Here is a 12,382-nt window from a genome sequence, read left to right on the forward strand (position 1 = left end):
AAAAGCTCTCCCTGACATATTCTAGGCTGTTATGATGTTTCAAAAAGATGGACCCAATTTGAAATCACTGTATCTTTAAAACTGGGTCCATCTTTTTGAAACACCCTGTATTTCGAACCTTGTGGGTTATGGACGGTAACTGAAGTGATCACATTGCACGAATAACAGAGACCTCAAAGTTGGCTGTGACTATCTTCTAACATTAGAAAACATGTCAAAAAGCAACAAGGTAAGCTATTTAACAATGTCATTTTCACTTTTTTTTCCTGCTAATTAGTATAACATCATTAGGATCATGATTGTCTCTCAAATAAGATGTACACGTTAAAAGTAAAGGACACTGTCAGGTTTGTAGGCCCCAAATTTGACCTACCTTTCATTTTCTTAAATCTGTTTGCAAAGTCCATGTAATTCTTTAAATGTGTTTTTCTTTTTTTCAAAACAAATGCTTCAATCCTTTTTTCTGAAAAATACATCAATGCCAAAAAGCACACCACTTATCAGTAACCCTATAATGACAAACCAATACGCACATGAACTGGAGGGCAGCAGCCTGGAAAAGGACAGTTTTTGTTTTCACGTTTCTGTGGATTCTCACAAGGGCAAAGATTAAAAGAGCAGGAAAACTCCCTCGACAATGTCCTTTTACAAAATGGCCTACAAAACTTCACTTACGCACTGTAAAACAAAGTGATGGAAGATTTTTAACAAAACGCGAACTACTGAGAAATCTGATCAGTATTTACAAAAACAAGACCTGAAAATGACAGGTTGGACGTGCAACTGATTTACAATCTTGTGCATGTAACATGAGACTAATCCTGTATGGCACTTGTTTTAACTTTATATTCTTACCTAGGCTGCAAATTCAGTCAGAGCTGTCAGTTATTTACCATAAACCCTCAACAAAATTTACCTTTTTTTTTTTTAAATAAATGCTAATATTAATTCAAGAAAAGAAGGAGTTGTCAAAACAAACAAAAAATATCCCACTCATAACATGAACACAGAAGCTGTCATGGATTAGATTTGCCAATATGCACTACTAGAATTCCCAGAAATGATATTGTTTGAAAACATATTTTAATGTCCCTGACAGTTCAAATTTCAGACTTTGTTTTGGGAGCCTCATTGTTTTGCGCACCATGACCTCAAGCAACATTTAGATTCAAGGTAGAGCAAAACTCTAAAAGCAGTCAAGTAGAAATAAAGTTTAAAGTACAATGCAGGTGCATGGATCAGTAAAAAGGATGCATGCAAAGTGTGCTTACCAACCTTGACACTGAGCATATTTAGAATATGCAACACAAAAATCTCCTGATTCCACCAGAATCAGAGCCAACCCTTTTGCATTCAGTATGAGCAGGATGCAATTTCCTATGATTTTGGATGTGGGGTTGGGGGAAGCACAAGGTAGGATATTTTTAAGTAAAGAATGCCAACATGAGGTATGTACAGAAAGGAGACAGCTACCCTCAGAAGCCTGAATTACTTAGAAGGTTCAATTTAATTCTGTTCTTTTCTCATTTAATTTACAAATTGTGCTTCCTAAGATTTTAGGAACCTGCTACAGGTCTTACTGAAATTAACAGGAACAATCCCAAGTAGATTTTCAAAGGAATAAGATCTGGACTTCACGGTATACACACAAGTGAAAACTAAGCATAAGTTTCACGTAGAGCGTATGTGTAGTCTCTGTTGAAGTCCACAGGGCTCAGAGATTAATGCCAAGCACAGTGAAATGTTACTGGAAGAGCAGAGCTGATGAACACTATTGCACTCCATGCTTTCTATTTACCCAAATGCAGTAAAAACAAGTCATCTTCCTTCTTTTCAATTTGCAAGAAACCAAGAAAGATAAAAGTGGTTTCCGGTACGGTGTGAGCTCAAGGATGTGCAGAGCTGTCACACCCACCGATATCCTCTGCCTAACAGCAAAGGCTGAAATACACCCAGTTGCTCTCCAGGACATTCACAGCTCATCCCCTTACACAAAATATATAACTAACACCACTAGTATGTAATTACCACCCTGCTCCACAGACTTCCACTGTACTTAGATTTATGCACACATCACATCATTATTTTACCACCTGTGAGATATGAGCCTGGGTATACAAGCGATTGCTACAGCATAAAACACAAATGTCTCAATGCAGAGTATTTTGAAACAACTGTCTTACTCGATTCTCCCTTTTGGTACAACTGAAACAAAATAAGCCAATGATTTCTAGTTAGAAAATCCCACATATCCTTGCCATTACTGGAACCTGGCAGTGATGATTCCTCATTACTTTTCCATATTCACATACCAAGCAAACTTGCCATTCTCAGATATTAGTCTGATAAATGCAACTAAATGGATTTCTGTTGTGATTTTAAATAGTGATTCCTATGCAGTCTCTTTTAAACACCTAGTAACTCTGCTGAGATTTGTCTAACACCTCTGAGCATGCACACAAAATCCTAAATGGCTGTTAGGGTACAAAAAAAAAGGAGGTCCCACAAGGCACATCTTAAAAGCCCATGATCGGAAATAAATTCTGTTGAGAGTAAACAAAATCGCAACTTCTTCTATTAGTACTCATGTACTTCAAACATCCAAATGAAAACTGGAAGTATTTCACATCTGTCAAAAAATTACTCAAATTACATATTCTGAACATGCTATAATGATATGCCTAATCTTAACTAATATTTTTCAAAATAAGACTGAAAATAATATGAATCACGCTCAGTGCCAAAGTAACAAGCAGTATTAGCATAGTGCATTGCTGTAAAGTGTTTTAGTTGTCTATCACATTTCAAAGAGTAAAATAAAGGACAATATTCAGTAACCACTATGTCAAGTAAGACAAGGAGAAAGCTGAAGTATCAGCAATAAAACATACACAAAATACAATGGTGCAGAAGTGCTGTTTTCAAGGAAGTGTTACATGAAAGTAAACTCCAGAGAAAGGTAAAAGATTATGAAGAACTGAGCTTAGCTTGGATATGCAGCATTTCAGTGTCTGTCCACAGTAAATACTTCGCTCTGTCTCAAGTATTTGTAGCTTTATTAAGTAATAAGGAAAGGGGTGGGAAATAAATTGATCAGCAATGGAGGAGCTGTCCTAGCCGAGTACACTCCCATCAATCCCAGCTCCAGAGAAATTCTGGCTAAAAGCTTTGCTACTTATCCCCCAAGTTTCCTGGAGCTGTGAAATGCCCCTGCCCGACGACGCTCCGGCACAACCACCGACAACTTGACAGAACTCACAGGATCACCGCAGGGAAGCTCAGGACAGCACCTTCAAATTAAGATTTGGAGAACTTGAGAATTATGACACTCCAGCAGCCACGCTTGCCCATAAGTACAGACGTCAGTCTCCCTGATGGGGCAGTATCTAAAATACATGAACCAAGCCTGCAAAGACTTTCCCACAGAGCACCATACACTGGGTATACATCTGGGTATACATCCACTGTCATCTTCTCCCGGGACAGCAACCATGGAATAGGTCAATAACAGCAAAAGGGGGAAACCCACCTTAATACACACCCAAATTCTATTTTGAAATACAACTGAGCTTATATTTCAGCCCATAAACTTTATGGGTTGGTGGGTGTGACTTCAAAAAAAAAAAGGCCAGAAAACTCCTACTGACAGGAACCAGAAAAACAATCCGCTTCAGCAATTGTAATAAGAGCAGAATGATTAACTCCCCGAGCCATTCCAGTAACAACACAGATCATGCCAAGACTTACTAAAACTCTTTCCACAGAAGACACAGCCCTGGAGATTTTGAGGATGATACTGCAGGGTACAGAACGCAAGTCTAAAAGGGGTTGGTGAAACAGGGCTGTGCTGCCCTATGAAGTACATCAACAGCCCTTATCCTCACTCTTTTACCCATGGATTCAATGTAGAAAAGCACGCAAACATCACTTTCTTTTTTAAATCGTGTTATCAGAACCGGCAATCTTGGCTGCGATTTTGATAAAAGCTGAACAGACACATAATGTTAATTTAAAATGTCGTACACTCAAGCAATGACTCTTGATTTGCCTGTAAAATATCATTTATTTGAACTATGAAGAGAGGAAAAAAAAAAAAAGAAAACAGTAATTTTTTTCTCTCCTTCAAAAATGTTTCTCCTATAGCAAGTTATTTTATTCCAGCAGGTTTGGGGGTTTTTTGTTTGTTTTAAATCACCGCCTGAGCTCTAAGTATTGCTTTGGGAAAAAGATATTACCTTTTAGCACTGTCAATACAATTGCTGAGTACTAATTCTACATTATGTTTTAAAGACGCTGCCTCAGATTTATCACAGAGTACAATTTCTGAATACAGCCTGTTCTAATGGCTACACTCTGTGCTGCTTTTCTCATATTTTAGATGTTGATCAGGATGCTGTCTCAGGGAAAGAAACCAAATTACTCAAGTGGAGCCAACATCAAAGGCTTCCTTTATTCTGAACCCAAACACTGAAAGCAATTTCTCCAACAGCACACCTGTACTTTGACCCAAGAACGTTAAACTATTACCTGCGGCACTCCTTATTTTCCTTATCAAAAAGTCTGAAGATACACAAGTGCAGGGCCTTGGATAATGAAATTAATTCCAAAAGTTCATATTTTTTTAAGGCCAGAACACACTCAAATGACAACAAAAATATCAGTACGGAAGTATTTTACATATTGAACACTGACCTCTCCATTTTATTTGCAACTTCTGATTTTTTTATATTTTTATATTTTTTTTTAATTTTGGGAAAGCATGTAATGTGATTCACCCTCCTATCAGGTGAACATCACAGTGCTCTATGTGTCAGTAATCCTTAGAATGAAAATAACACTATGACTCTCTTGCTTAGGGATAGGAAGAAGGGAGGAGAGCTAAAAATGTCCTCTAAGATACAAAGACACTTTCTAAAAAACAAATAAACATTATATATGTATGTGTGTATATATATACATACATACACATATATATACATACATACATATATATACACACACACACATATATACATACACACACACATATATATCTCCCCCAGACAATTTTAAGACCAGGGTTCATTCAACATAGTTTTAAGGTTTCTGATAAATGAGAATAATAAACTCTCTCTTGAGTTACGCTCCATTATGTTGTTCTGAAAACCAAAGCAACTCTGAAAAACTCTGAACCAGCACAAAGAGCTCCTGAAAGCTCTTTTTTCCCCCCTTTTCCTTTTGGGTTCCTCCTACAGCCACTGACCGACCTCTGCTGTTCTCTGTCCATACAAACTAAACGGTTGACAATGATTACAAACTAGAGAACAATTTTGTTGTAAAAATAAGAAAATGGGAAAGCCAGGAACATGCTCGTATCAAAGTCCTGTTCCTCCCATCCTGGGTCGTCTGCAGCTGAACCAAACTTGAATAAATAGAACTTTCTGAAAACATGTTAATTTTGAAGGTAAGTAAACAGGATGTATAAAAATGACAAGCTCACTGACAACGGGCCAGTAACAACAGCCAAAGTGCCAAACAAAACAGGCAGTTTAAGGCAAAAGCTGGGTTTATATTATCATGTTACATTTAATCATAATATAATAAAAGCATATGATGCAAGAGAGCCATTCTACTGAGCTTTTCTTCAAGTAGAGTTTTGAGTTTCAATTACAAAGGCTCTGGTCCCAATATCACAGTTAAAGCTCTACTGAAAAATACAGTTAAAATCGGGAGTTATTCGCAAGGACTTGAGGAGAGAAGCAAAATATTTCTTCCCACACATACCACATACTAAAGGGGTTTAGAGAAGGTTTTTGAACACTTTAAAGTTGTTGTCACTGAACTGGTGAAAAGTCAAAGTGTTTAAAAAAAGACCCATATTTGCATTTTTCACTAGGCTTCATAATGTTTCTTTTCATCTCCGTAGTTTAACCATTTTCAACTTGAAAAGGGTCTACTCACATGCATAAAAATGTTTTGTCTGCAGATAAAGGCTTCAAATTATAAATTTTTCAGGGTACAAATCACATTCTCTCTGTAAATTGCGTAAAATATTTATCGGTGCTAAAAACATCAGTTCAGAAAGTATTATAGAAAGAATTATTGATTCCATTATTAAGAGAAAATCTTAAGGCAAATGGGTACCCTTCATTCTTCACACATGGGAGACTTCTTAACAGGTTCTCTCTCCAGTTGCACACTCTCGGTTTGATTGAGCACCGTATTTTGGAAAATGAATTCACGATTACATTTCTCAGCAAATGAAGTTGGTGGTTCGTGGTTTTATTCTAGCCTTTTTCATGTATGCTTTATCTTCAAAAAAAAATAAACTTGTTACAGTTTCCATGTCCCCCCCAATCTGCAGGCAGAGACATTTACAAAATCTGCCCACGGCGCATATGTGCGTCACACAAATGTCATCTCCCCCTCTCGCACTGACAGCATCAGACTTTGCAGCCTCGCAGCTTGTGAAAAATGGACAGTTAGAGAAAAAATGGACCATGGCAACTCCCTTTCAAAACAAAATATAGATTGACAACTGACTGAGAAACAATTTGAATAGAAACCAGACCAGCGTATTAGAGGCAATAAAGAATTTCCAAAATAAGAAACCTTAGTCTATGTTTTTTCTACATTTTTTTTTGAAACTAGGAACAGGAGGGATGTCAGCAGCAGGATAAACAGCAGTGTGCTGAAATGCCTGCAGAAGCATTATATTTCTAAAAGCACAGAGTCACCAGAAACACTCAAGTGACTTGGAATTTTATCAACCAAAGATAATCAAAGGATCACTGACTTCATGCAAGTAAACTCAATGAAGATTTTAAAATTCATTCTGTTATTCAGAAAACAGGCATGGCATAGAGAAAGAGACTGGAAAGCAAGTCCAACTGCTTCCTGTTGGCTGTAATTTCTGAAAAACTGGGAGGGAATGACAGCTCAGTGCTTGCCCAGTGTGAGACAGCAGCTCTCGGATCGCTTCCAGAAACCGAGACAGCATTATGACTGTTTTCCAGAATGCGATGGGAGAACATCAAGCTGATCCTTGCTCTCGAGATCAAGAAATAACAACAGAGCAACAGGGCTTTATAACAGATTCACCTTCCCTGGTTTACGGGTGTAAAGCAAACCAAACCAGCACAGGCATGTTGCCGGAAAAAACAAGAGTGATTATTTCTGCTCCCTAAATTTGGTTACTACCACTCTCTTTTTCTTATTAGGTACTTCGATAGCAAAACCCATTTCAGAGGAAATTGTATCTCTTACAATGTTTTCTTCAAAGCAATCTTTTCGTTCCTTCTACCCCTCCTGGGTCAGGACAGTCAACCCGAGTACAAAAGGAAGAAAAAAACCCCAAACCCCCGAAAAACAAGTGCTGAAAATAGCAGATGAAATCTGTAAAAATAACTCTCTGTAGCAGAAATTCCACACCCTCGAGTAGCCCAGGCGGGGGTCATTTATTAGGTCTGCACTGTAAACAGGATTAAAATAAGGTACATAATAGCAAATAAGCTGGAGCTGGTCAAAGAGCTCCAAGCTTCAAGAGGCAACTCCACCTGGATGCTCTCATATTTTTGGAAAAACAATTAGCATTATTTCTTATCAAGTCTACACCACCATAATACTGTGAAATGTGACCCTCAGAGGCTTTTCTGAGCTGCTACTCAAAGTTCAGAATACGAAGAGCATCCAGGCTTCCCACCAGGATTTTTATCAGAAATTTGCTTTCCATGTTTTAAATGCTCATGACTATAAAACTAACTTGCAGCAAGTTGCAGCACATAAACTTCTTGACAAAATATCATTAAGATACCTTTTATTGCATTGCTACCTTGCAGATGACTTGGTTGTTCTCTGACTTCATACAACGCCTATAACAACCTCACAGTAGCCAAATGACCTGCAAGGTGAATGGAGTTACAGACAACTGCATGGTTAATAAAAGTTTGGGTCTTTCATTTTCCTTTAAGGATACAAACTTCTTCTAGTGACACTTTGACACCTATGTTTTGATAACACTTCTTTTCATATTTCATCTACAGGTACTTTCCAGAACGGTTAGATAAGAATACCCAACTTAAGCTGGACTATTTGTTCCTTAAAACATAGTAACTATCTCACATAAGGACAATGAAACAGTAGCAGCGGGTAACAACTTCTATGTCAGAAGTATTTAAAAGACAACACAACTAGCAGCATAATTCTCTGGGTAGACTGACAAGCACCCACAGCAGACTATGGGAGGGCTTCCCAACAGCATGGAAGCCTTTGCTTTCCATGAGTTCTGCACCCAACCTGTGGATAAATGAATTTAAGAAAGAATCTCTTTCAACACTGTAAGGAGTACGCAATACCAAGTATAGAATCATAGAATCATTTTGGTTGGGAGACCCTCTGTGGGAGATTTGAGGGATTTTCTTGAGGTTGTTGTGTGGGTGGGTTTCTATTAGATAGGGATTTATTTCAGAACTAGCCAAAGGAATCTCAAGGCCAGCCCGAAGGCTGAAAAACAGCACCCTGAAAAACAGCAGTGAGACTCGGGCGCATGGACAGCCCATGAACATGGACAATATCCAATCAGCTAATGCATGCTTGGAGCATGGATGTGTGATCAGGAAATAACTGCATATATAAGGAGGCTTGTTTCTGTAATAAATGGCTTTGCTTGAATTCATATTGAATTGTGTGGAGTCCGTGAGTTTTTGCCCTCGCAACCCTCAGGATCATCAAGTCCAACCATAACCTAACCTAACTCTAGCACTAAACCATATCCCTAAAAACCTGGTCTAAATGCCATTTAAACCCCTCCAGGGATGGTGACTCCATCACTGCCCTGGGCAGCCTGTTCCAATGTCTCATAACCCTTTCTGTGAATAATTTTTTCCTAATCTCCAATCTAAATCTCCCCGGTGCAACTTCAGGCCACTTCCTCTTGTCCACGCTACCTGGGAGAGATTCACTCAAATTATTCGCTTTGTCCTGAATTTTGGGGGCCACCATATCACAAAGCAATACAACACAACTGGCAAGCACTGAGTCAACTTACATTTACCATCAGTCAGGACAAATGAGTTGTGGGTGGTGCAGCATGGACAACAACCTGGCTAAAGAATTAAAAACATGTAGGCTGTGTGGATTACTGAAGACTTAGTTCCAGAGAGAACATGAAAGAAGAAATCAATCTAAGCCAGAAAAGTTACAATTCTATATGGGGATTAAGTCAATTAAGAGTGGTTTGGAAGCACCTCCCACCCTCAGTGTGCTTCTCCCTGCTGCCTTTCCCGGACCAGGAGTGCAGGGAAGGACGGGGAGGAAAAAGTCATTTACAACACAGAAGTGCATCTTGTCTCCAGTTACTCTGATAAGGACACAGATATGACAAAAGGGTGGGACCTGTTTGTTTTTCACTCTTCTGTGTTAACAGAGAGAATGGAGGGGAAGCAGAGGGAGAGAGAGGAGAGAAATGTTTTTATTCGGTGCATATCATGAGATACTGTCCCACAGGAAGAGGCACAGCCCAACATCATCTCACAGCTGCGTCATGGCCAGTAAAAATCTGATCTGCAAACCGCTGAAAGCAAGACAAAAAGCCCTCATCTTCTGTACTCAACTCTCTTTCTTAACCTCAGAGAAAACCACTTGCAAGTAACTACAAGAAAGGTCTAAACAGTTTCAGTAAAGGGGTTTGGTATGAAGCAAACTATTTATTTTTCCACTGAAGTTATTTAAAGAAAATACTAAATATGAAACCATAGGGTCTATACCTATGCAGTTTGTTTTCTGGGTTTTTTTCAATTGTCCAGAGGGAATGAGCCATAGAGTTGCTGAGCAACACCAAGAAATTCATGAAAGAGGACCAGTGGCACAAACAATGTATTCCTGATCTGCAGATCTGCTGGTTTTGCACTGAAATTTGTCAAATCTTGCATAGACTTATGCTTTTGAAATTGAACTGTGTGAATCTTAACTTAGGGAATAAAGAAAAAGCAGTGCAGCAATAGACCCAAACAAGCCAGATGAACCGATTGTTCATCAAATATGTAAAATGAGTAGTATAAATTTAATTTGTTTTTTGCATGCTCCCTATGAAACGGTCAGTGAAACCAAATGTCTGAAGTCTGGAACAGGATGGAGAACTATGAGCCAAAGTAAATTAATTCAAATCTTATTTTTATTCTGCATATTCAGTCCGCATAACGCCATTCAGACAACAGTCTGTAGCTATTGGGAATTGCAACGAGATTAAATCTCACCCTAAAGAACTTGAAAGCAACTATTAATACACTGAAAGCAGACAGTCTGCACCTGCTTAGAGCAAGTCTTAAATTAGCTATTGAGTTATCTATACTTAAAATAGTATGTATTCAGGTACAGTTTCAAATTTCTATAAATGTGGACAAATGCTCACAGTCTAACTGTTCTTCACGATGAAGACTTGCAATAGCGCTGTGTTTTTCTCCAAGCAGTAGTCGCTGCAGCGCAGCATCGTGTCCCCAAGTCTACAAGTTCACCTCTGCCAGTATTGAGGCATTTCAGAAGCTGCAAACTCCACTAAAGTCACAAATTAACAGTGAAATTATTTCCCTAATTCCATCAGTACTGATCAAAGCAAACCTCTAACCTTTTTCAAGCGGAATTCAGCAAAACCCTACAAGGAAATATTGCACTCTTCAAATAAAACAAAAAAAGGAAGGGTAACATCAATAACTGCATTAATAAGAAGGAAAATGAGTGGTGTGACTTCACATTGTTGAAAAGCGTTAACATGCCTTCTGGGCTTAAAATAAGATTTGGTATTAGTCTTTGTTTCATTAGTGCTGTTGAGTTATACATATAAAAATTTTTTATACATAGTACAGTCTTTTTATTACTGTGCACATCACAGAATCACAGAACGTTAAGGACTGGAAGGGACCTCAAAAGATCATCTAGTCCAATAAGCAGAGTATTTTTTTTTCCTGTTCTAAAACAAAAAGTACATTTTCCACTCTTAAGACAGAAGGAAAGATAATTTACGTTGCATTGGAAAGCATGCAAGTATTAATGATGGGGAGTGATGAAGAACATAAATGGTTTCCATTTTCACATTCGCAAACAAGTACCTGCAAATTAATGCTAAAAGCAACTGGTCTATAAAGCATCCACGTTTCCATGCCAACTGATCACAGAAATACATATAATTCAATGAAAAAAATGAATAACCTACAAAATAAGAAAATAAAAAGAAAGCAGAAGTGCTGGAAATTGAGATCCTGACCATACCCAACTATTTTACAAGAACAGCAAAGAACAGACAAAGGATGCAATTTAAGACGCGAATGGCACTTCATCATTACAATACTCATAAAAGCTGTCATTCTCTAGTCAACAAGAAAAACGGGATACAGAACACCTCTATTAAGAAGGAGGGAACACTGGTACAATAGTAGCAATTCTTACGGAGGTTTCACAGTTGGTAGACATGAAAGCGCAAGTTACTATTGAGTGTATTTCATTAGGATTTTTTTTTTTGCCTTTATCTGAGAAGGTCTTGCTTTGTTCCTTATTCACAAATAAGGCTGGTTGCAAACCCAAGCACATTGAGAATGAACAGATATGTATCTACACACAAGGTGCTCCAATAACAATATGCACATACAGATCTAACATAATCAAAATTTTGAATAAGTGACTTCAGCTTCACAACTGATAAAAAGATGCTACCGCTTTCTGTAGCAAACAACTAAGTTAGAAGTTAATATTATAGCATATACGGGCCATACATGTATCCATCTATATATGGGAAAAAAAGACTTATTTTAAGTAAGGAAGTTTAGGAATATTAAATAAAAAAGAATGTTCCAGATCTAAATGCAGGCAGTTCCAAGATACTGACATTTACATGCAATAAAACCAGCAGTTCAAGTACTTGTTCTTTAAAACTTAGAGAAATAAATAACTTCCAACTCAAAGGTCCATAAAAACAGTGTTCTAAACTAATACAAACTGAAGACAGGCCAATATATTTCTGTTTCTTAGTATGTCTTTATTTTATCAAGTAAGCAACACTGCTTTTCTTCCCATTTAGTTCTTGAAAATGTATTAAAAGACATTAGAGCTTTAAAACGGATGAAAAACTATGGGCACAGAACTGGAAGTTGGAAATCCCACTACTAACGCATTTTAGTACCTTTGAATTTTACTGTTTTGCTGCACTTTGCACGAATAGAGAGCAGAAAATTGAAGTATCCATCCTTGTACCAATCCTCCAGACTTCATGTTTCTGTGAACAGACAGATCGTGTGACATGGAAAAATGCAGAGTTCACATAAAATGCTTTTTAGGTTCATTTACCAGTTTCAGTCTGTGTAGGGACCTCAGTGACATCAGTGGATGAAACAAAATAATTATATGGCTATGTCCC

General features: G+C 37.9%; 1 protein-coding gene across 8 annotated transcripts in view; it reads right to left on the bottom strand.

Annotated features, from left to right (window-relative positions):
* Positions 1–12,382, bottom strand: part of CTBP1 (C-terminal binding protein 1) — a 253,013-nt gene that overhangs the window by 44,361 nt on the left and 196,270 nt on the right. Inside the window, exon 1 of one of the 8 annotated variants that reach the window (XM_071808475.1) lies at positions 374–396. The exons of the other annotated variants lie outside the window; for them this stretch is intronic. The gene's annotated coding sequence lies outside the window, so the exon portion shown is untranslated. Of the gene's footprint in view, positions 1–373; positions 397–12,382 lie in introns of those variants that run through there. 8 annotated transcript variants of the gene reach the window in all.

The sequence above is a fragment of the Patagioenas fasciata genome, chromosome 4 (genome assembly GCF_037038585.1).
Source record: "Patagioenas fasciata isolate bPatFas1 chromosome 4, bPatFas1.hap1, whole genome shotgun sequence".
Lineage (NCBI taxonomy): Eukaryota > Metazoa > Chordata > Aves > Columbiformes > Columbidae > Patagioenas > Patagioenas fasciata.